This window comes from Culex quinquefasciatus, chromosome 2 (assembly GCF_015732765.1).
Source record: "Culex quinquefasciatus strain JHB chromosome 2, VPISU_Cqui_1.0_pri_paternal, whole genome shotgun sequence".
NCBI classification, from domain to species: Eukaryota; Metazoa; Arthropoda; class Insecta; order Diptera; family Culicidae; genus Culex; species Culex quinquefasciatus.
The window spans coordinates 58,085,036-58,109,384 of NC_051862.1; the positions used below are offsets into that span (position 1 = coordinate 58,085,036).

The window sequence follows — 24,349 nt, forward strand, 5'->3', positions numbered from 1 at the left end:
TGTCGGCGCAACCAAAGCAAGTAACTAACATTTTGCTGAGTTTAGTTCAACGATAAACCGTTTCTTTTAAGAACCAACTATAAGTACGCCTTAAACAGTTTAAACTGCATCTCATAATCTGCGCTAATGGAATTGACTCGTAAAGGTCACAACCGTGTGGAATGTATATCAACGTCGCAGTTTTAAATCTCTTCTTCTTGTGTCTCCCTTTAAGTGGCTTAATTGACTAAAAATTTTTGCATCGCGCACATCACGCTTCCGTCCCCATTCTGTATACAATCCAAACTTTTGATGGATACCGCCAAGTCGTAATGTGCATGGGTGTACCTCAATCAACTTGATTGCTGCCGTCACCCTCATACTGTCTACATGCTACACAACTGCTTATTGAATCAAATTGTGTGGTGTCGCGTATTTCATGTACTACGCACCAAGATCTATATTTTAGCAACTTGCGCATCAAGCGAGTTCAACGAATCCGGGCGACCTCACATTATGTAGGGTGATTGAGCCAGTTTTTAGTCATAAAAAAGTGATTTTAACAATCTCTAACTCGACCATTTCTATCGCAAAATAAACTTTAAAAATATAACCGTGATTAAGGTGAATCTCTACCCTCGTACCTCCTGATCAAGGCATGTCCACCTAACCAAAGTTGGGACACAACAATCGACCGTAAACACGCCGTAACCGGTTTACACACACGTGATTATGATTACCACCGGGAACTCGCATCAGTCCCGAGCAGGCGTTGCGTTTATTTCCGCAAGAGTTTTACCAGGGAGATCTTATCAAAGTACACAGCGACCGCAAGGAATCGCGATTCCGGTCTGCTTGGATGGTTTGTCGCACTAACTAGCTTTAGTACACATACCAACCTGGTTAACCCGGCAGGCCGGCCTTGACCGTCGTCGGTCGCCAGGCGACGGCGGCGGGCGTTCAAGTTCTGAGAACTTTATGGCTGGCATAATACGAGCTTGTCACTTGTAGAGACTTGAATTGCTGGTTGGTTGGTGAAGGGAAGTGGGTGGTTACTCTGATGAATGTTTTTAGTGCATTTGGATGAATTCTATGAACTTAAACGTTTTGAGAATCAATAAATAACAGCCCAGTGAACTTGATAACGCAATGTTATAGTAAATGTCTTAGGGCAGCGAATGTTCATTCAAATGGCACTCTTATGGCAAAATCCCGATCTGAAAAGTTTTAGGCTATCATTTTTCGAGTAGAAAAGATTGAGGATTTAAATACCAAACAAATACGACAATATGAAAAACTCTACTGTATAAACGGTAAAAAGTATCGAAATAAATATAAAACATTTAATTCTTATCTTAGCAAAAAGGTTCTACACACTAAAAAATAATGAAAATTACGTCCAACGTAATTGCATAACTAATGCAAAACAGAAGCATGTAAACAAAAATCTAACGTAAAATTATGTGTTCTCAATCGTAAACTGATGAATATCTTGTTCGACAAATAAAACTCAAAATTACATCTGCGAAGAGATAAAATTCCATCTTGTTTGATGCACATAACTGGAGCGTGTTCTTTGACGTAATTTTGCGGCAAATCAGACTCAATTTTAAGTGTATTTACGTTTTTCGCTTGACCGTGTACTGTCCAGAGAGTTATCTACGTGCGCATGTATTGCGTATACGTACACGAGAAAGATTGAGGTTAAATTTTGTACCGCCAGCAAAACAAATGGTGCGCTAGTGTGTGTGAGGTCGGGCTTAGATAACTCTAGTGAGAAGGCGGCCATGTTTGAATCCACAAAGAAAGATGCGTTTGAACGAAAAGGTTTAGTTTCGCGAAACTTGTCCAGAAAAGTAGAAATCTTTTGCCAAATATTGGTAGAGCATTGAAAAGTACCTACTACATAAAGGTAAGTTTAATATTTTTTCGCTTGAATTCAAAATAGCATGTCGTTTATTTGACTGTTTTATTTATAGATGTTGGAGCTTTCATTATCAAGATTATTCTGCCACCCGATCCTGGACCGCAACTCTAGGTTCCTGCAGGCCATGGCTATGGCCATTCCCGTTCTCATTTCGGAAAGACAACGGAGTTCTTGGCCCCATAGAAGGGGATTTTGACGAAGTTCCGGAGCAACGTTCCGGTGACCAGAGGCAGATTCTCCCCGTCTTTTCCGGAATACCTCGTTGTGGAATCGATTCCTGCTTTATTTTTAACAAGCAAGCTTCTCGCCTGGCCCCAGCCGAAACAGTTTCAAACAAGGTAAGCTGGGCTGGTACGGTAATCAGAACTGTTAACTAAACATTGTTACAAATTTTCTAGGTTGGGTTGATTCGATTGTCGTCAACTGACCAGATCCGGAGTGAAGATTGTCCACACAGATCTTCTAGTGGAAGGGGAACGGATTCGTGCCCCGTGACAGTTTCGAGCAGTTTGAGGCCGCCAGCTGATGAACGGGTCGGAGGACGGGCCGGAACATGGACGGATTAATTTGGCGAAAATAGTGCTTTTGAATGAATCAGAAAAAGTGATGTATGTTATTGTCAGTTCTAGTGCATGTTTTATGAAAACGATAGCGTAATATGTTATGAGCATGAAATAAAGAAATATTTATGTGAAAACTTTTCTATTTTTAATTTCTAACCTAAAAATCCCAGTTTTTTTTTCATCCAGCAGCAGCACGGGTAAAATTACATCGTCCCATATTCAGTTAAGGTAAAATTCAATGAATGAACGAATTGGTCGATTGGATCATGTAATTTTCAAATTTGACGTAATATTCAGACAAATTTGACGCTCCAGTTATGTGCATCAAATTAACTTAAAATTACGCGTTTATTTTTTGGTGTGTACAGTCATCCCTCATATTCGGAACAGTTTACAGATCGGCCAATGTTCAAATCATAGTAAATCGATAATTGAACATAATGATTCGCTTTCACCTACATGCGAAAGCTTCTCTTGTGATCTTTCGATTGATGTATTGACCAACTGTATTTTTTTTACGTTTTATATCAAGTTTTCAAAGAAAAATTTTGACCCTTGAAATCCACAAATTTGGAACATTTTTTTCTTACGGATGTAAACAAACTTTGGATCTCTCCAGGATTAGGGTAGAGTAGTCATCAATGAGACACGGGGAACAATGATAAAATGGCTCTCACAAGTCGTAGTTTCAACCAATCAGGCTCATATTTTGGGGAAAGGTGTATCTACTGGATACACGTCTGCCATAATAGTGGGTTTGGTTATGGACGCTCCCTTGCAAAGTTATTCATAAATGTTTGATTTAGGGGTGTAAAAGTAAATTATGACTGAAAATTACATTTTCGCTTATATTCTGCCAATAATACAAAAACTAAAATTTCTCCAAACTTCTTTAGTCTTTTCATAGGGCATGAGTTGGGCTACAATGGCCTTTCATTAGAATTGACCAAAATTAAGAATATACCCAGAATCCAGGGCTGTCGCATTGTTCCCCACTCTTTTCAGCCTATGGGTAACAATGAGACACTTTGATTTTTCTTCATTAAACTTTTCAAAATCTAGGGAAATCCTTCAAAACATGAATCGGAAGTGATTTTTGGCATATTTATTGAGTTTTGACTTCATTTCGCCAAACATATAAAGTTATATGGTATGAATAAATGGATTTTACTAAATTTAAATACTTTTTAGTATAACTTTTGTTAATGAAAGCTTCAAGTTGGCAAAATTGCTTTAAAATGTTTAAGGTAAGTCACCTGCAATGGAACAATAAAAAAACATGATGTTTTACTAGAAAAGTATTGATTTTCGTAAAGTGTCTCATTGTTCCCCACCTGTCTCATTGTTCCTGCCAAGTGCGTCTACAATGAGACAGTTGGATAGCTCTGGCTGTAGAGGTCGGATCGATCTCATATTTTGGTCAATGTTAGAACCAGAGCTGAAAATGTCAGGGGTCCTGACGCGAAAATCGGCGACGCATACACGTTTTTTTCAGATCCATTCACTGAACCGCAAAACCGTGACATAAACAAACCCGACTCAGTCGTGAGTGCCCTAGCTCACTGAGCAGCTGCAATGCGAGGCAGTAGTCGACCAACGCTCATTCGACGTTGCACGCACACACATAAAGAAACAAGTTTTTACACAAAAAGTTGGCATTTATGCGTGGAAATGTAATTTTGAACTTAAGTTATGGTTGTTTTAAGTGTTTTGCACAGTCTAGAACCATTCAATTGTTTGAAAATAGTCAAAATAGTGTATAAAGAGGATTTTACGAGTCAGTCATACGACACGAATTGAGTGAGTGTGGCTCATTTTTTCACGTCTCTCATTCTCCAGCAGCCGACCGGCACGAGTCAGGCGGCAGTGGTTGAACGGACTCAGTAGGCTTTCAGTCACATGCTAGCAGTGAACTGACATTTTGGTTTACTTCATATGTACGCTGGGTTGGAAACATTTTGCAGGCCTGGTTAGAACACATTAAAAGAAAGAAAAGAAAATGCAACAAAAAGCTCATTAAAACATGCTGATGAAAAAAATACAAAAATCGTTGAAAGTTAAAAACCAAAAGTGTCTCATTGATGACTACAAAATAGGATGCTGTTCAAGCACAAGCATGACTTTTTTCTTACTGGTAAATGAGTTGTTTTATAATCAGTGGTATGTTTTTATCTTCGTCTAGTTTTTGACTTTTTTTGCTGGAAATTGTGTGTGATTTCAAGTTTTGATCTGTAAGAAGAGGCTTTCCTTTTTCACAGGTGACGAAGAGCTGCGATAGTGTCATTCTGCGATGTCGTAGATAAATTCGCTGATTGGTTTTGAAATCCTGCAGCTCTTCCTGGCCCAGCGAAAAAAAACGCTAATCCTAGCGAATCTTATCCAACAAACAGATAAGATTTTCACTAAACCAGTAGGGTTTCGAACGGAATCAAACAATTAAGACAGCTTCTGGATGGATACAACCGCATCGACCCCCTAAAGAACTTCCATTCATGATTATAAAAAAATGACAATTTCGCCCTCAACTTTCTCAAAATTTCTTGACTTCAACTCCAGGTCCTTAAAAGCCACAAATTTTTCATTTTTGCAAAAAATAATATAAAATTTAATGATTGATAACAATACTCTCTTCCTTTGGCGAACAGTATATTGGTATCATATTGACAGTTCAAAATTGAGGCCGTTTTGCGAACCACTATTCAGCACCCAGACTAGAACCAATGAAACTCAAGCTTAGTTATAAATGGCCTGATTTTTTGTGTGAAAATGTCTGTTAAATTTAGGTGTTACACAATTGTGGGAGACACATAAACATCCCACAATGATGGAACTGGCATTTTGGAGGCAGTGTTTTGCTGCTCTGAATAAAATAGTCTCGAAATGCAGTTTCTTGTACAAAAAGAAACTACTTTTACTAGAGAAACAGCAAGAGAATGTCCAAATAAAGGTCCTAAAAATAGTAGGGTCGCCAAAAAAGATGCATTTGGCATGCTATCGACAAATTATCACAAGAGTGCTCGAAATTTGTGGGTGTCCCGAATATGTGGGATGACTGTACCACATTCATAGTTTTCAGAGAATCAGAGTCGGAATGGCTGCAAAAACTTCCCGATTCCCCAGCCCCAGCCCTTATGTTTTATGTCCTTCCTCTCCTAATAAAAATCAACAATTGAGTTAGGAAAAATGTTTTGTTACCGCTTTTCAAATTAAATTGGACCAGTAAAAATATTTTGCGATTTTTAGATAATTCACTATCTTGGTATATTTTCCAGTTCAATTAACGCTTCGAAGGTTGACTGATATTGTCCAATTCTTTTTCATTAAATTTCATCTCTTCTTTTAAAAGTTTCTTATTTTGTATTTTAATCTTCATTTTAAGTTTTTTAACCTACAGAGCAATACTCTACGAAATCGGTCTTTTTTCTTAAATTTTAATTTTTATATTTTTTTAATCCGACTGAAACTTTTTTGGTGCCTTCGGTATGCCCAAAGAAGCCATTTTGCATCATTAGTCTGTCCATATCTTTCCATACAAATTTGGCAGCTGTCCATACAAAAATGATGTATGAAAATTCAAAAATCTGTATCTTTTGAAGGAATTTTTTGATCGATTTGGTGTCTTCGGCAAAGTTGTAGGTATGGATACGGACTACACTGGAAAAAATGATACACGGTAAAAAAATGGTGATTTTTTTAATTAACTCTTTATCACGAAAACTTGATTTGCAAAAAAACACTATTTTTAATTTTTTTATTTTTTGATATGTTTTAGAGGACATAAAATGCCAAATTTTCAGAAATTTTCGGGTTGTGCAAAAAATCATTGACCGAGTTATGATTTTTTTTAATAAATACTGATTTTTCAAAAAATTTAAATTTTGGTCGCAAAAAGTTTTCAACTTCATTTTTTGATGTAAAATTGAATTTGAAATCAAAAAGTATTTTAGTGAAATTTTTATAAAGTGCACCGTTTTCAAGTTATAGCCATTTTTATGTGACTTTTTTCAAAATAGTCGCAGTTTTTCATTTTTTAAATTAGTGCACATGTTGCCCACTTTTGAAAAAAAAATATTTTTGAAAAGCTGAGAAAATTCTCAATATTTTGCTTCTTCGGACTTTGTTGATACGACCTTTAGTTGCTGAGATATTGCAATGCAAAGGTTTAAAAACAGGAAAATTGATGTTTTCTAAGTCTCACCCAAACAGCTCACCATTTTTCAATGCCGATAAGCAACTAATGGTCCGATTTTCAATGTCTAAATATGAAACATTTGTGAAATTATTCGATCTTTTTGAATACAATATTCTCAAAATTTTCAAATCAAGACTAACATTTTAAAAGGAGGTAATTTTGAATGGCACGTGAATCTATGAAGGATTTTTTAATCGATTTAGTGTCTTTGACAAAGACACGTTGAAGGATATTATTATGACTTTTCATTAAAATAGATAATTACACTGAAAAAAACCAATCTTTATCACTGAAAGCAATTTTATAAAATACGTACTTTGTTATTTTCGATTTTTTAAATGTTTTTTTTTTGTGTGAAAAATATAATTTTTTTAATATCGATTATTTCTGGTTTTTTAAATAAAAAAAGTTACTTAATCCACCTTAAGGTGGTTGGTGCCTTCCTCACATTCATGTTGTATTTTAGATTGTATTTAAAAAAATAATTTAAGAGTTTTTTTTATTTTTTTCACAATGTAACCTGATTGGAAATTGAACTATTGGTTTAATTTTTCGGCTTCATATTTTTATGTTGAAAAGGTTTCATAAACTACGAGATTCTCTATGTTTATAGGACCTTTAAAAAAATCTCTAGAAATTTTATTAATAATTTCTGTCCGTAAGCCAAGTCAAGTTTCTTAACTTGTAAACTTTTAGTAAATTAAATATATGAACTATTCATCTTAAAGTACCAAAATTGACTTCATTTTTGCTCGGGTACTGCTGAAATGAACACAACCCTTACCTTCCTCTCTTTCCACCACTTCACTGTTCTGTACCAACCGGCTCAGACGCTTTATGACGGTTCATCAACACCGGCACTACTATATAGCTCTTGCCGCTGTACTAACTGAACCGTGGAGAGCGCTCGTATACCTACTAAGCCGCGAGTTAATCCCAATCCACAGACTGCTAGGCAGATCTTGTCAAAGCTTTGCTAGCTGTAGCGGCAACGAGGAGGGTGTTTCATTCATTCATCCACGACGACCGATTGCAGGTTGGACACTCTCCAAGCACAGCTCGGCTCAACCCAGCTCAGCAGCTATACGGAAAAAAGGTGACCAGAGAACGGTCGGCGTCGAGCTCAAAACTGCAGTCTTGATCCGTCCACGTTCGTCACCGTGTGCGCGCGCCTCGGACAGAATTTCGGGCCCGTCTTCTTCGTCGTTGACTTGTTTGTTGTTATTTTGTTTGAAATTGTTTGAAACAATAGGTGCTTTAAGTGGCTTGTTGTTTAGTGTTAAGGCCACTTGTATTATCAAACAAAACACGCTTAAGGTAGTACTAGTGTCATCGTTATCAGTGTTTTTGTTGCTTTGAGGAAGTCATCCTCGTTTTGGAAGATTCTACTTTGTCGCTCGAAGAGGTTAAAGCCACTGGAAGTGGATTACGCATGTGCAGCAGATCGCTGGAACTGATCGCATTTCGCCCTCCTAATGCGACGTAAAATTATGCAACTCAGTTTCAGAAAAAAAACACCGTCAAAGTGATGTAAAAGCGCAAAATTACACTAAATAAGCGGTTAGTGTAAGGCAGTCAGTGAGAGCAAGCAAGAAGGCATGTGATCAGATTAGATACCGACTTGGTTGTGCAGAGAGTAAGCAATTTCGAAGAAATGGCGCGGTGCAGAATGGAATTTCGTTTTGCGCGTTTCAGCGGATTTCCAGGTGAAAGTGGTGCATTTTTAAGGAAGGGGGTGGTGTTTGAGGGGGGGGGGGAGCTGAGAACTATTCGACGTGGATGTGTTGGTTTCACGCAGAAACCTGCTCAACTTGTTCTTAATTTGTGTCCCCTTAATCTATGGTGGATATGTATAATTTGTCACCAGTTCAGGTTAGCTGATAAAGGGTAAAATGGACTTCATTTTCGTCAAAAATTGAATAATGTTTGTTTCTAACTAAATCATGTGTTTTTTTTTCTTTGACTCTGAGGCGCCAGCATTTAACTCTGAGGCAAACAGCATTCGGTTCGAAATTTGTCAACCACATATTTTAAAATAAATTGCTTTTCAAAATTGATAATTTGCCTACCTAACATCGACCTTTTATAGATGCGAGCAATTCTGATTTCTGCATTTTTCATTATAAAAAAAATGCTTGACATTAATTTTTGTCCAAAAAGTTAAGGTTAATCAAAAACATATTTCAAATCTTTGAAAGAGGTTTCTACAGACAAGTCGTCGAAAATTTAAATAATTTCAATTTCAAAAAAATAACCTCAAATGAATAATAATATTAAATTCGTTTATACACCGTTTATACAGTGCTCCAATTTGGCTGAAATTTGGCATGAGATTACCGTGGCCAAAATAATTTCACTTTTTTTTGTTTGACGATAAGAACTGTCCTAGGTCCTAGGGTGGTCCAAAAAATACTTTCTTAACGATTTTCACAAAAACCTTAATTTTCCTAAAAATCATACCTCCAAAACAGCTAAACCAATTTTTGCTCGCCACGATAGTTAAATATGTGTTCCGGATTTTTTTTAAATGTGTTTTTTACGAAAATTGCTGAAAACAGACCTCCTATTTGGAATAGGAATCATAACTTCATGCCATTTCAACTGACTTTAGCTGTCTTGGACACAAATGAAAGGTGATTAGTTTGCCTTTCAAGGAAAAATAATTTGATATCCGAAAAAAAAGCCAAACATTTAATAAGTTTTATGAATAGTTTAAATAGCGTTTTGACCGTGTCTAGACAAAAAAAGTTAGGTCTAATTATTTTGGCCAACACAGCAAATAAAGTAGTAATCCAGCAGTGTGTAAAAGGCTTGGGTGTAAAATAAATTTTGCATTATTTTATGAAATTCTGTGTAATATTACACCTTGTAGTATGTAGCCCATCAGTATGGGAAACCTACTTGTCCGAAATGTCAAGCTAACATATGGGTAATTCTCTACCAACTCACACGAAATCGGGAAAAGTTGCCCCGACCCCTCTTCGATTTGCGTGAAACTTTGTCCTAAGGGGTAACTTTTGTCCCTGATCACGAATCCGAGGTCCGTTTTTTGATATCTCGTGACGGAGGGCGGTACGACCCCTTCCATTTTTGAACATGCGAAAGAGGTGTTTTTCAATAATTTGCAGCCTAAAACGGTGATGAGATAGAAATTTGGTGTCAAAGGGACTTTTATGTAAAATTAGACGCCCGATTTGATGGCGTACTCAGAATTCCGAAAAAACGTATTTTTCATCGAAAAAAACACTAAAAGTTTTAAAATCCTCCCATTTTCCGTTACTCGACTGTAAAATTTTTGGAACATGTCATTTTATGGGAAATTTAATGTACTTTTCGAATCTACATTGTCCAGAAGGTCATTTTTCATTTAGAACAAAATTTTTCATTTTAAAATTTCGTGTTTTTTCTAACTTTGCAGGGTTATTTTTTAGAGTGTATCAATGTTCTACAAAGTTGTAGAGCAGACAATTACAAAAAATTTGATATATAGACATAAGGGGTTTGCTTATAAACATCACAAGTTATCGCGATTTTACGAAAAAAAGTTTTGAAAAAGTTACTTTTTGCGTTTCTCTTTGTTTCGTCGTCCGTGTCTGTCGCGGGTGACCATGAACGGCCATGATCGATGACGACCAACTTTTCAAAACTTTTTCGTAAAATCGCGATAACTCGTGATTTTTATAAGCAAATCCCTTATGTCTATATATCAAAATTTTTGTAATTGTCTACAACTTTGTAGAACATTGTTACACAAAAATAACCCTGCAAAGTTAGAAAACACGAAACAAAATGAAAAATTTTGTTCTAAATGAAAAACCCTACTGGATTAGCATTAAACTGTGTTCCAAAATTTTACAGTCGTAACAATGGAGGATTTTAAAACTTTTAGTGTTTTTCGATAAAAATACGTTTTTCAAATTCTGAGTACGCCATCAGCGTCTTACAAAAAGTCCTTTGACACCAAATTTCTATGCATCACCGTTTTACTGCAATTATTGAAAACACCTCTTTCGCATGTTCAAAATGGAAGGTCGTACCGCCCCCTCCGTCACGAGATATCAAAAACGGACCTCGGATTCGTGATCAGGGACAAAAGTTACCCCTTAGGACAAAGTTTCACGCAAATCGAAGAGGGGTCGGGGCAACTGCTGTGTGAGTTGGCGGAGAATTACCCATATACGTTTATCATTTCCATTTTTCATCGGTCTGATGGCCGAGCGGGCTAAGGCGCGAGTCCTTACTGTAGGTGCTGGGTTTGAGTCCCGTCGATTGCAACTTTTTTTTGTGTTTACAAAAATTGTACATGCAGCGTGTAATATTAAGTGTCTTTTTTGACGAAGGTGATGTGCACGCTTTTGCTTGCGATTTTACCATCGGATTTTTTGCTGTGTAAAAAGGATTAGCCCGATCGGAGAACTTTATTTTCGGTTTATAGTCTTTTCAAATGGAATTGCAGTATATCAAAAATTTAGATAACCATAAGCTATAAAACATTTTAATGAAAAAAGAAGGATCGATCTTCTCGATATCAATATTGCTCCAGTTGTCAATAAAATTTTCAGTCCCTTCAAGAAGATTGCTTTGCTTTTGCGTTCTATAATTTGATAACTCCCTCTCTCGACGGTCCCTTCAACATCGACAACGAGAGAGTCCACTGTAACAAGTTTTAGAAATATCGAAGTTCTGACGATTTTTTCGTGTAGAACATGGAAATTTTACAAAAGTCTAACCAATTTTAAACGTGCCCAAACATACTAAAGATGATTAGCGACGCACCATATGTTTCCAGTTGATTCGACTTCTATCACACTAAATAAAATTGATTCAAATCCATTTCCGGTATTCGTGGAGAATTTATCAAAAAGCACATTTAACCCGGTATACAAATATGTCGCAAACTGCTATTAGAATACCTCAACCTTTAAAGTATACAGTAAAGTTATACATTACTAGTTCGTATAGCCGGGCCAAGCCTCCAACGTGGCCGTGTCCTTCCTTGAAGGTCGATCAGGCAATGAAAATAAAACTGATGCAGCAATAAACTGTACAAACTGTGCACAAGTATCAAGCAGCTGACAAGATACATTGCTCTGTGTGACTTAGACCTGTCTAGCTATCTGCATCATGTTGTATGTACTATTAGTTATACTACCGACAAATGTGCAAAGTCATGTCGTAATTGCGGTCAATTTAGACAAAAAAAAGATTTTCATAATAATTTTTTTTTGTAAATTTTAGTGATTTTTTTATTTTTTGCGATATTATTTTACATAAAAAATAAGTGCTTTTCAAATTTACCACCAGTCGTCTCATTCTGGGACAGACATACGAGAGCGACAACATCAACAGGTGTTGACGGATGTGGCGCAAACAGTACAACACTGTATGTTTTTTGACTCGGTGTACCTAAAGCTATACAAGCTGGCTCTCGTTGATTCAGTTAACGACGACAGTCTGTGACGAAGAATACGAGCGCAAATTAAGTAAGTGAAGCGGTTTACCTATAAGGTTTATATTTGTAACTGTTTGTATTTGTTATTTTGGCCGAGTAAACAACATTATTTCAGTTTGCTGAATGATGAGTCATTTCCAAGAAAACGTGTTTTAATTGAACTAAAATTGTTTAGAATTGGATCAAATAAGTTACAAAAATATTGACATTGAATGTAAACTCGCATCAATTGACCAACAAAGGTCAACCACCCTAGCTTATGATTTACCGTCACCATAAGTGCTAAATTGCTGGCAGCATAAATTGGTCGATTAAATCAAAGCTCGCGAAATCATGACTGTGTGATGATGACGGAGGCAAGTTTATTTTTAGACCAGCACTAAATTGAGACAATCATGCTTGATTCAGCAGGATTGGACTGAAGAGGGGCACGAGATTTGGGAAGAGAGTGAATTGATCTAATAGGGTTCTAGAGTCTCATGTTTATTACAAAATACAAAGATAAATATTTGTATTTTTTTAACAAAAATTAAAATAATGAATTTGAGGTGAGTTCACCGCAAACCCCTTACGTCATATCCCACCACGTTCTCTCAGCAGGTACTTGCGGTATCAATTTAATAGTTCCTTTGTTACGGGGTGTCATTTGTACGATACGATCCGATTCAGTAGCAGTAACTTCCACGCGATCATCGCTCCATGTCCGGTTCGATAGAATCGTATACGTCAGTCAACCAAGCTATATCGTGAGCTGCTATCCAAAGTCAAGGCCAGAAGGAAGTCACACCAGCCATCAAGTTGAACGTGATCTATCGAACCGACCCTCAATTCAGCCGTTAGTCTATTCACCACTCCACTGTGGGATGCATCTATAATATGCAGAAACGGTAGTGCTAGTGCTGGATGGCTAACCAGTTCAGTAGCATTCACTTTAGCAGTTTAGGTAGCTACCGCCAGCACGAGAATGTCTTTCGCTCAGCCGTTTAAATATTCAAGTTGAACGGAGGTTTGCATTTATAATTGCTTCAATGAACCACAGATAGTAGAGAGCTTAGTCGTAAAGGCATTCGTAAATTTCCTTCAAATTTACTAGAATTTATGTTTTAAAACGTGAAATTACTCATCGAGCTTGCTAAGGTGGAAAGTTTCTAAGATTTAAGATCTTGATTTCACATCACATTCCAAGCAAACTTAGCTGAAAGGCAAAGCAGGCGGTGAAATAAAGAGATGCTTTCCATGTGATAGAATTGTTATTGCTAAACAGGTTGTGCAATTGTAATTTGTAGGCAACATTTTTTATATAAGAATAAGTTAAGAATAGATTTGACATGTTTATTTTTTTGTTATTGCTATAAGATTAAAAATATCTAAAATGTTCAAAAGACTCTGAAAGTAATCGGAAATCGACTATTACCAATGTTTTAAAGGGGTGTACCCCATTTGGCATAATGGACATTTGGCATAACGGGTTTTCAAGATGGACGTTTGGCATAATGGACGTTTTGCATAATTGGTCCAAGACATCAGGGACGTTTGGCATAATGGACATTTGGCATAATGGACGTTTGGCATAATTCGTTCAAAACCCATCAAGGACGTTTGGCATAATGGACGTTTGGCATAATTATTACTAGCTTGTTTTTGTTAAAAGTATTTGTCATTTTCACGAACGAAAATGTATATTTTACCTTTTTTATATTACTTTAAGAGATTATCATTTTTTTCTATAAAAAATTAGGTATCTCTATATTTTTTCCCCAATAGTCAATTCTTTCCTTTTTGAATAATTCACAATAAATCTATTCAATGAAATTTTGATATTTTTATTAAATAATTAGAATAAAGAAGAAAATATCTCTTGTTAGCTTAAGATTTTTCCCCTTTCAATATAATTATCAGTAATTTTTTAAATGAAATTTTCCCTTTTATATGAAATTCATGATGAGAAAAACCACTTCAAATTTTCGACAATTGAGCTTTTATAATGCAATTTTCCCTTCTTTTGATCAAAATTTTACTTGAAGAAGGAAATCTCTAAATAAATTCACATTTTCCCTTCTTTTTCGAATTTAATCTAAAGAAACCCCAGAACTGGGCAGCACTCATCCGACACGAGACTAGCGGAAAGATTCACAGACACAGAGAACACAGTTCTAGATGACCGAGAGAATTATGCCCTCGAGTCCATTTTCAAGAAAAATTTATCCTTCAAAACAAAAAGTGTTCTCTACGGGAACTGAACCAGAGACCTTTAATAGACTAACTCAATGACTAAACTGCCTTGGCCACAGCAGCTTGCTGACATAAGAGTAGTCAGATTTCGATGTATGACTCTTGTTGCAGATTTACTGTTTCAATTAATTAATTAAATTAATTGTTTTGCAGGTGTGAGTTGGTACCATTATTCTATCGAGTTTAGCATTGAGCTCTCTATAAATTTTGATGGAATTATACTCTCGATCCTGTATTTTGGGTGAATGGATGTCGATGTTGCTTTTCTTTAAATATTTTGCAATTAGGTTTTTTATTCAATTTTCCCATCATTTTTTATATTTAACTTGAAGAAGGGAAATTCTCTTATAGATGTTGTCTTTAAACATTTATATAATTTCTGCACATTTTTTCTCTGTCGGTTTAATTTTTGCAATAAAGTTGTTTATGGAATTTTCCCTTCTTTTATTTATTCAATACTAATCTTAAAGAAGGGACAACTGCCCAAAAAAAAATAGATGCTGATTAAATGTTATTTTTAAGAGAGGTAGGTGAAAAACATAAAAATTTTGCGATAGTCAAACATTTAAAGAGTGTCAAAATGTGAATCTTTAAATCTACTTTTCCTTCCATAAGTTGAATTTTATATAAATAAATATAAATGTTATAAAAAAAATTCATAATCGAAGTTAATTGTTAAATATTCAAAAAGTATTGTTTTTAGAGATTTTCCCTTCTAAAAGTTGAATTTAAAATAAAAGAAGGGAAAATTTCATAACTCATTTGTCAAATATTTAAAGAAAGAAAAAATGTACATCCCTTATTAAGGATGAATATTAAAGAAGAAAAAATTGCATAAAAACAATGATTGCATTTTTTGAGAGATTTTACCTTATTTTAGCTTTAAAATAAAAGAAGAGCAAATTGCTTTAAAAAAAATAAATGCATTTCGTTAAAGAAGTGCAAAATGTACATACATTCTTTAGGTTGAATTTGAAAAAGAAGGGAAAAGGGTAAACAGTATAAAATCTTTATTGCTAAATTTCAAAGACTGGCAAAACTTATATGACTTTGTTAGGTTGAATTTAAAATATAGGGGAGAGTGGGGAGACTTGATCCCCTTTTTTTGTATCGCACATAACTCTGTCAATTTCTCACAAAACCATGAACTTTTTGCATGAATTGAAAGCTCAAACATTCGACTATGTTTGGCTGATAAGGGTACTTCATCAGATAAACTCTTCGAATCATGCCAAGCGTTTTAAAAAAATATTTTAAACCGGCATTTTCAAAATGTTGGGGGTAATTTGATCCCCCTTTCAACATTTTGAAGAAATCGTAAGCAAAATGTTTCTTAATCATCCAAACTTTTAATTTTCTATAAGTTATAGTAATTTCACATTAAACCTGTACGTTTGTGTTCAAAATATAACAAGTTTAGCATGTAAAATATTTAAAAACTTAAAATTTTCTTCTGTAGACCAAAATTGAGCATGTTTACAACAGCTGGTAATTTTTGTTTACAAAACTTTTGAAAAATGGTTCAAACTGCAGTAAGTTATGTACAACTATATTAAAGGAAACTATGTACGAAAACCCAGCCCAATTATATAATCTTGAGGCTGATTCCAGTGACTGTAAAAATGCAGGGATCAAGTCTCCCTAAACGCACTTTTTTAAACAATTGATTGTAAAAATAGTATGACGATAAATTTAACGTGAAATGCGTATGGGTTTTGGAGTTGATATGTTTATCAAACAATTCATGTATAAAAAATATTTTTTTGAATAATTTTTGAGTGTTTTCTATACTTATCAATACAAAGAAAAAAGATCTCTTGGATGTTTTTTGCAGCACTTCTTGGAAAAATGTGTGTAACTCAATCTAAACATTTTTAAATTTTTTTCTTTGTTTTCTACAATGAGTTTTAGTCAATTTCGCACAACTTTCTAGAACAAAGCTAATTGTTTTACCCACATGCTGACGAGATACAGACTTGGGATCAAGTCTCCCCGGGGATCAAGTCTACCCACTCTCCCCTAATAATTTGAATACAAAAAATTAGCTGCAAATATTTTAAAAGAAGACAAATCTCAATATTATATATTTATGAAAAAATGCATTTAATATTAATGAAAAATTGCATTTTCAAGCTTTATTGGGAAAAAAAGGAAAAAAATACATCTATTGGTAGAAAATGACAAAGATACTAGATTTCTTGAAAACAAAAATCATTTTTAAAGTAAAGTTATCTGCTTAGAAAAAAGGCAAAAAAATAGCTAGCAAAAATTATGCCAAACGTCCTTGATGGGTTTATAACATCCATTATGCCAAATGTCCATTATGCCAAACGTCCCTGATGTCTTGGACCAATTATGCCAAACGTCCATTATGCCAAACGTCCATCTTGAAAACCCGTTATGCCAAATGTCCATTATGCCAAATGGGGTACACCCGTTTTAAAGTTACTTACTCTAATGTGACATGGGAATATGTCATGCAAAATCCCATGGGATATTGGCTGCAAAGGACTTTTTTCTAATATTTGCTTTGGACAATTGAAACTTGCGCCTGGACTGTACTCATCTCAGATCACCGTACCTCGTGTCTGGTTAGCACATATCAGTTGTTTAAACCTCATTATACTGTCTTCTTATAAACAGATGCGCACGAGTCTCTGATGACACCTTACTATTCTACAAACAGGACAATTGCAATTTTGTCCAGCCATAATCATGTAGTCTGTCATCAGGTGTTAAGGGGTCAACAATTGCATTGAAATATTAACTCAACTTGCTTGCAAGGTATTTTCTATCAATTGTATCGCAACCACAATTTTAACTGTTCACAACATGTGAACTTCATTCAAACGTTTTCTGAGTTTGCCTTAAAAATAAACAAACAAAAATCTTTAAAACAATTTGACAGTAATTTCCCCCCAAATAAGGTTACCAACCCCAATTGAACATTTTCCCACGCAATTACCACCTTACAGAATGACAGCAAAAAAAACGGCATTTGCAATAATTCAATTAACCCCCGACAGCCCCACCGGCTGCTGGCAGCTCATTCCATATATAAATGAATGAATACTATCTGGCTCGGGCATGTGAAGCATCTCAAAGGGCCAGCGACTCAACTCATTAGTATAAGCGCAGTGGCGGTGGCTGAGAATATAGCATCACAAGTTATATGTGTTTCGCGTGTGGGGTTTCGGGTTTGATTGTTTACAAACCTGCTTCCGCTAATTAGCTGTAATTTTAGTAATCCGCTATTATCAACGACGACGAAGAATGCAAACAAATCGTTCGTCGTGTACCTGGACACTGGGTATGAACGGGGATCGTTATCAGTGTTGATTTCCTTGTGAATTTTTAATTTAGGTAATAAAAAAAATAGGGGAAATATGCCTTTTCTAATCAAACACCTATCTTCGTCTTATGGAGAGTTTGATGCTCGATTAAAACTTCAAAAATAATATTTTGGCTATATACTTACCATTTACCGGCCAAAAAGATCAAATTTAATGCACTTTTGATCATAATTCCTATTTGGCGAGACCATTTCTCATCTTTTTGTAGGTACACACATCCACACGCAAGATGAGAAGTTAACTGCTTAACGAAAGTCAATATCTTTTCACTTTCGCTTGCTTTTTCACGGCGCTTTTGATGCAAAACTGCCCCCAACTTTCGGCAATTCATTCTTTTGCACATTAGTTAGTTACTCACTTGAAAAATAATCCCGAAACATATAAATAATTAGCAAGCGCCATCAAAAAAACAAACGCGCCAAGTCTTTTGACGTTTGAATTTTGACGACCCATTCCAATCGAAAGCTGAAGAAAACCGAGCGAGAAGCGAAGGCAAATAAAGAACAAAGGGTGGCCATCAACACCACCAGCAGCGCCTGTTGGAGTGAGCCAGTGATGCAAGGAAATTTTCTCTATAAACGCTACTTTTCGTGAGTGTTCGCTTAAAATTTCATCACAATTGGCAGCACTAGGCAGACCCAAAAGAGCGTTGGAAGAAGAAAGAACTAAGCTGAGACTAGGAAAATGGGCGTAGCCCAATTCACTCGACAGATTAGAATGCATTTCGGAAATATCTTTTTTAAATGCTTGTAGAAGAAATAGCATAACTTATAATAAAAGTGAAAATAAACAAAAATGTTCACATAAAGTTACTCTACTCGTTGGTGTACTTGGTTTTAGTAAATTTCAAGGAACACTCCAGATTATTCAGCATCATTCAAACACGACCGCTTATTAGGCTTAAAATGGGTATGTTTCCCCTACATTACCTATTATCGATCAAACCAGGATGGCTGTTCACATTGTAATGTTGCTTGGATACAAATTGCTAAAGATAATGTTTAACTTATTAGAATGCACTTAAAAATTACTTATTTACAATAAGATTTCAAACAATATTTGTTGATTCTTCTTACCCAATCACACCGGTTGAGTTTGCAGAAAACGTTCTCGAAATACAATATCCGTACCTGTTCATGATTACCAAAGATATATGAGCAGTTTTGTGAAATAAAAAGCTACTTTCTCAAAAAATAATTTAATCATCTCCAAAAAAAATAAAAAAAAATAAAAAACTTAAAAAAAGACCTATTTCATAGGGATAGAAAATTGCTTTCTTTTGATCGTCAAAATTACAATTATAATTTTTTTCATGGTGTATATGATGGAATCGGTTCTCAGGTTACTCAAGTGAAAAGTTGGTCAGGCCCGCGTGCTGAATTAATTTTTGACCTAAAAATGTAAATAAAAACATTCTGTATAAATGCTTTTTCATAATTTAAGTTATGTTCACTGATACTCTAGAACCGATTCCATTAAATAAACCATGAAAAAATAACAATTGTTATTTTACCGATCAAAACAAAAGGGCCTAGTTTTAATAAATATTTAGTGATGCATTTTTTTTTCAATTTGTATTGAAAAGTTAAAAATATAGAGTTGAACAAATAATTAAATTTTCAATTTTAAAAAATAATTTTATAATATATGTACAATGTACAAAAAAAAAACACTTTTGTCTTTTTCATATATCCGTGAGCCACGCTAATCTCCATGTTTATCCTAATGCGGTGCAATCAAGCAAGATTAATTTAAAAAAAAGTATGTTGAAAATGTAGATAATGGTTGATTTGTAGACTAACAAAGACACAAAATTATCACAAATATCAAAAAAAAAACATTAAATTAAAAACTCACGCCACAGTTTTTACTGGATAAGTTAATAAAATGGGTTTATAATAATATTAAAATGCAGGTTAATAAAATCACTATTTTTTCTCAAGATTTAAAAAAATAAAACATCTACCTTGTACACAAAATATTATTTCAAATGACTTTAAAATTTTAATGGAAGAAAACGTCTAATCATCTAAATAAATTAAATGCAATTTCCAGCGTTGATAATCATATTTAAAGCATATGAGATCGCTTGAAAACATTTAGATTGTTTGTACTTTACCGCAAAACGTTTTTATTTTGATGAAAATTTCGTCAATATTTTGAACACTAATGATTGCAAAACAATTGGCCTGCTGCAATATGCATTTTAATAGTAGTTTATGCAACAAGTTGCAAAAAGAAGATTTTTTCAGCACGAGTCATACATTACACAAAGACGACGAGTGCTGAAAAATCAAGTTTTGCAACAAGTTGCTTACAACATTGTTTTTGCAATTCCGAAAAACGTTTCTAGAATGAAATTTTATGTCAAACATTGATGTGTTTAGTAAAATTCACCGTTCGAAGCAAAAAATATTGAAAAATGTTACTTTTCGACACTAATGTTGAAAAGTTCAACTTTTCAGCACCCATTACAGTGCACTGGTATTGAAAGGTATTAATTTTCCATTCTGTTATTTTTGGTAGGGAAAAGTATGCCGGTTCGTTTCTCCGGAAGGACAGGAAAAGTTGACAGCGGAATAGCAAAAAACTTTTTCTTTCATTAAATGTTGAAATGATAGCTTTTTAGTTCAATTTTCATAAATTATAATACCCTCTTTCAACTTTGGTCAAAGAAGCATGACATTAACTAAAATAAATATTTGCAACGACCTTATGACTAAAAAAGGTCCAGAATTTTGAGTCCGAATAAATTTTAAAATAATGTCATTAGAAATTATGAACCACCTATAAAAATATTATTAATGCGATATTTCAATTCAAAAAATATCGTGGCAGTGCTGTCATCTAAATTAAAATAAAATATTTTAGTACAACATAATATTAATGAATTTATATAAACATGTATGTTTTAAAAAGATTTAAGTCTGTTACGATTTTTTTCCAAAATTGTTAATTTGTAGACAGCCGAAATGTTCCCTTATGAATTAAAATGCAGTTAAAACATTATTAAGAACCGTTTTAGATTGGTCTACTAGTTCATGAGATACAGCTTCTTTAAAATAAAAATATATACCATTTAGATCTTCGATCTAAAAAATAGTTAAAAATCAATTTTGTAACCAAATTAGGATCTTTAAAAAGCATTGAAAACTTTTAGAGTTTGAAATTTGACTTGTGTTTTGCGAGTTTGCCAATATATTTTGAAATGTAATTTTTTCACCAGCATTTCCTCTATATTATGTAAAAATAAGTATGCAGTAATTTTTTACTGGCAAAAGTAAATATGGTAATAGTAAAATAGGCCAAATACTATTAGAAACAAGCAAAAACTAAACATGATAAATGCAAATTAAAATGCTTAAAATGAAACAAGACAAGTAAAGTTTATCGCAGAAAATTAAACTTTCGAAATAAAAAAATTGGGTGGTTGAGGGTTAAAAATATAAATTCCTTATTAATATATTTTGAAATATATAAAAATTCCTGTAAATCTCTTCTGAGTCTGATATTTTGCGTCAGAAACGATTTTTAAATACGTGAGAAAAAAAACTGCGTTTCAATTTATTTTTCAAATATCATTCATTTCCCCTGATCGCATAAATGTCCCATATGCATTTTCATCACTTTTGAGTTATTGATGCAGTTTGGTTCGAAATCGTGTGCTTTTTCCGAAAAGCCTTTAACATCCAGTACTTTGTTCTAGAAACCAGGAGGAAATCGAGTTTTTCCGTGAAAACTTAACACGTAGCCTTATGTGTGGGACAAACTTCAAATGCGTTTTTCGCAGCTTGCTGTTTTTGAATATGAGACATTTATGCGAACATGGGTAGTTCAGAAGTGTGAAATTTACATCAAGAAAAGTTGACAGAGTTTGTTTAGAAAAAAGGTTTTGAATATTCCCTGAAACTGTGTATAATTACATATTTTTATGTGTGATTTAACATATTCCACATTCTTTTAGGTAAGATTACATCGCATAAAAGTTAATTTTCAACCGTCCTGTTTTTTAACCTTTCAAAATTAAACAATTTACAATTGTATGGCCCTTTTTGAAAAATAACTCCAGATTTGATTTTTGACAAAATCATTGCCAATAATTAACTCTCCAAAATTTTCATTCAATCTTTAAATATTTTATTATTCCTGATTCACCTCAGATGAACGTACAGTAAGTTTCAAAGTTCAGTCTTATATAAATTTATTTGTTCAGACTGTTCAAAAAAAAAATATGCAATTTTTAATATTTTTACAGACATTGTTTCACAGTAGTTTAACAATTTATCAGTCATTAAGAATTGTTATTTACCTTCTCTAGAAGTGGCCAGCTCCTTGAACTCATAAACAATCATTTAGATGTGATACACATTTATCTTCCACGCAATTTGCTCACTTCCAAGGTGGCAAAATTGTTGACAAATCAATTCACACACTTGCAAACTGCCCCCGATTATTTGCTGAATTTGTTTGAAAATATTCCTGCAGGAAAGATACCAGCGCGAAACACCCTATTTTGTTTGCCCTTCCCGATCAGATGTTCGAAAACGTGCCACTCTTTGTCGGTCACTACAGATTTTTTTTTGCACTGGTCAAACCAATTTGCCATAATTTAAGCTTTTTTTTCCTGGACAAAAGACAAGATTCTCGTCACTTCTGATCAGTTAGCAAAGAGCTACTGAACCGCGAGCAAACAAGTGAATTTTTCACAAACAAAAAAAAACATGATTTTATGATAGTTTTTTGTAAGGCGCGTGTTCGCCATTTTGCTTTTTATCTCTAACTTATTCGTGACAATAGAATCTGTACGTACGTGACGAACAACTCTGTGTGTTGAGGTGTACATTTCTCGTGTGGTCATAATGGGACGATAACGACGATTCGCGACGCCGAAAAATTGACGATAATTGGCCGCCAGGTGGATCATTATTGAACTTTTTTTTTGCGATAATTTTATTTCGCGATGATTGTGTGACTTTCGTCTCGCGATCCACACGAACGACGGTTATTTTTAAAAGTTTGTGAGAGGTGCCGAAAACTTGGGATCATGCGACGGTGACATCCAGCGAAAGGGCCATAACCACGTGCTTCCGTGAACGTTCCGGCGACGATTCCTAGGAGGTCGTTCAGGACAACTTCGGATTCACCGCGGATTTGGTCAGCGCCAAAATGGTCTGCGCACTGCTGGGTGGAAGGTGAATATCTGAGCTGTGTATTACATTGAATATTCTATTATCTCGCATTGACATCACTTTATATGATTAAAGCAGTTCCAGTAGTATCGTGGCCCCTTCGTTGTTATCAGTATGCAAAGAGGTTAGCTCGAGTGGCGCAAATGACGGGCAGTTTTTATTGTTTCCAGGGAACCAAATTGAGCCAACAAGCAGTTTAACCATACAAACAACGTTTCAAGGGCTTTAATAGGGCCCGTACCTCCGTAAAACCCACAAAGGTATCTAAAAATAACCCAAAGATTGCCAAATGATACCAAAATGGCCTTGTGATATGAACTTCATTACCAGCAAAGCTGGGGTTACCGAACGTAAAGGGTTGCCTAATTTTACGAGTTTACCAAGCCGCATGCACGCTTTTAAAAGGCAATAAATATTTGCTTTTGTAATGTAAAGTGCGACATTTGTTGCTCCGAATAGTCGGTCATGCATGCAAAAAATGTAACCGACAAGTTAAACTTGAAATATCGACCCCTCTTTATCTTACACCTTGTGCCAATTGAGGACGCCCAAGTGCAATAAAAATAAACTAATTAAAATCATTGTCTGCAACCCTTTACAAGTTTGCACTGCTGAAACAAACAAACACTTTCGGGGAAAATTCGCTGAAATTGTTTTTTTAATTAAAAGCTTTCGTTGAGCCTGTTTTGGATTTAAAGCAAAAAATAAATTACCAAAACTAAAAACTGAGAAAAATTTAAGCCTAGCTGTATTTCTTGTGATATAGGTTTGTTTTACTGAAAATGGTTCCACGTTTTTTTAAGTTAGAAAAAAAATCAAAATTCGATATTGGCTCTTGTCGGTTTTTCAAGACTTTATTTAAAGAAATGAGATCAAATCAAAAAACAAGAATAAAGTATGGAAGTCTAAAATCTAGCAATATTTTGAAATTTTCAGCTCTCTGGAGCACAGTTTAGACCTTTGAAGATAAAAAGTCTACCCTAGCCAGAAAGATTTGCATCAAAAAACGACAAATACAAGCATGAACTAGTGACTATTTCATCAATATTGAAAAAAAATCACATCAGCTCACGTGATGATTTAGCCAAATTGTATCAATTTACAAAAAAAGTCGTATCTAAGTATCCGAAACAAATTTGAAAAACAAATAGCCTAACATTATATTTTGACTTCCTAGTTTTTTAAAAGATTTTTACAGTCACATTTTTCATTTTTTGCTTGTTTTTCACATTTTCTGCTAAAGCACGGTACCATTGTCATTTAAATGGTAGAAAAATGCGTAGCGTCATAGTCTGAAATATTACAAAAATTACTGGATACTTATTTTAACAAAACGTATAGAAAATGTTAGTGAAAAACACAGCCAGTAAAATTAACATTTTCAAAAACATCAGTACAGTCACATAAAACAAGTGAAACTTTTACCCCTAAAATTACCAATTTAATGTACAGTACAGTACAG

General features: G+C 34.5%; 1 protein-coding gene and 1 long non-coding RNA gene across 2 annotated transcripts in view; both read left to right on the forward strand.

The window, feature by feature from the left end:
• Positions 1-1,528: 1,528 nt before the first annotated feature.
• LOC119765905 lies at positions 1,529-2,575 on the forward strand. The gene is made up of 3 exons (XR_005276923.1): positions 1,529-1,891; positions 1,959-2,244; positions 2,305-2,575. It is a non-coding gene; the product is annotated as an uncharacterized LOC119765905 (long non-coding RNA).
• A 5,217-nt stretch (positions 2,576-7,792) lies between these two features.
• The window catches only part of LOC6038097 (trehalase), a 34,010-nt gene continuing 17,453 nt past the window's right edge, over positions 7,793-24,349 (forward strand). The window contains 1 exon segment of the mRNA XM_038250105.1: positions 7,793-7,978. The gene's annotated coding sequence lies outside the window, so the exon portion shown is untranslated.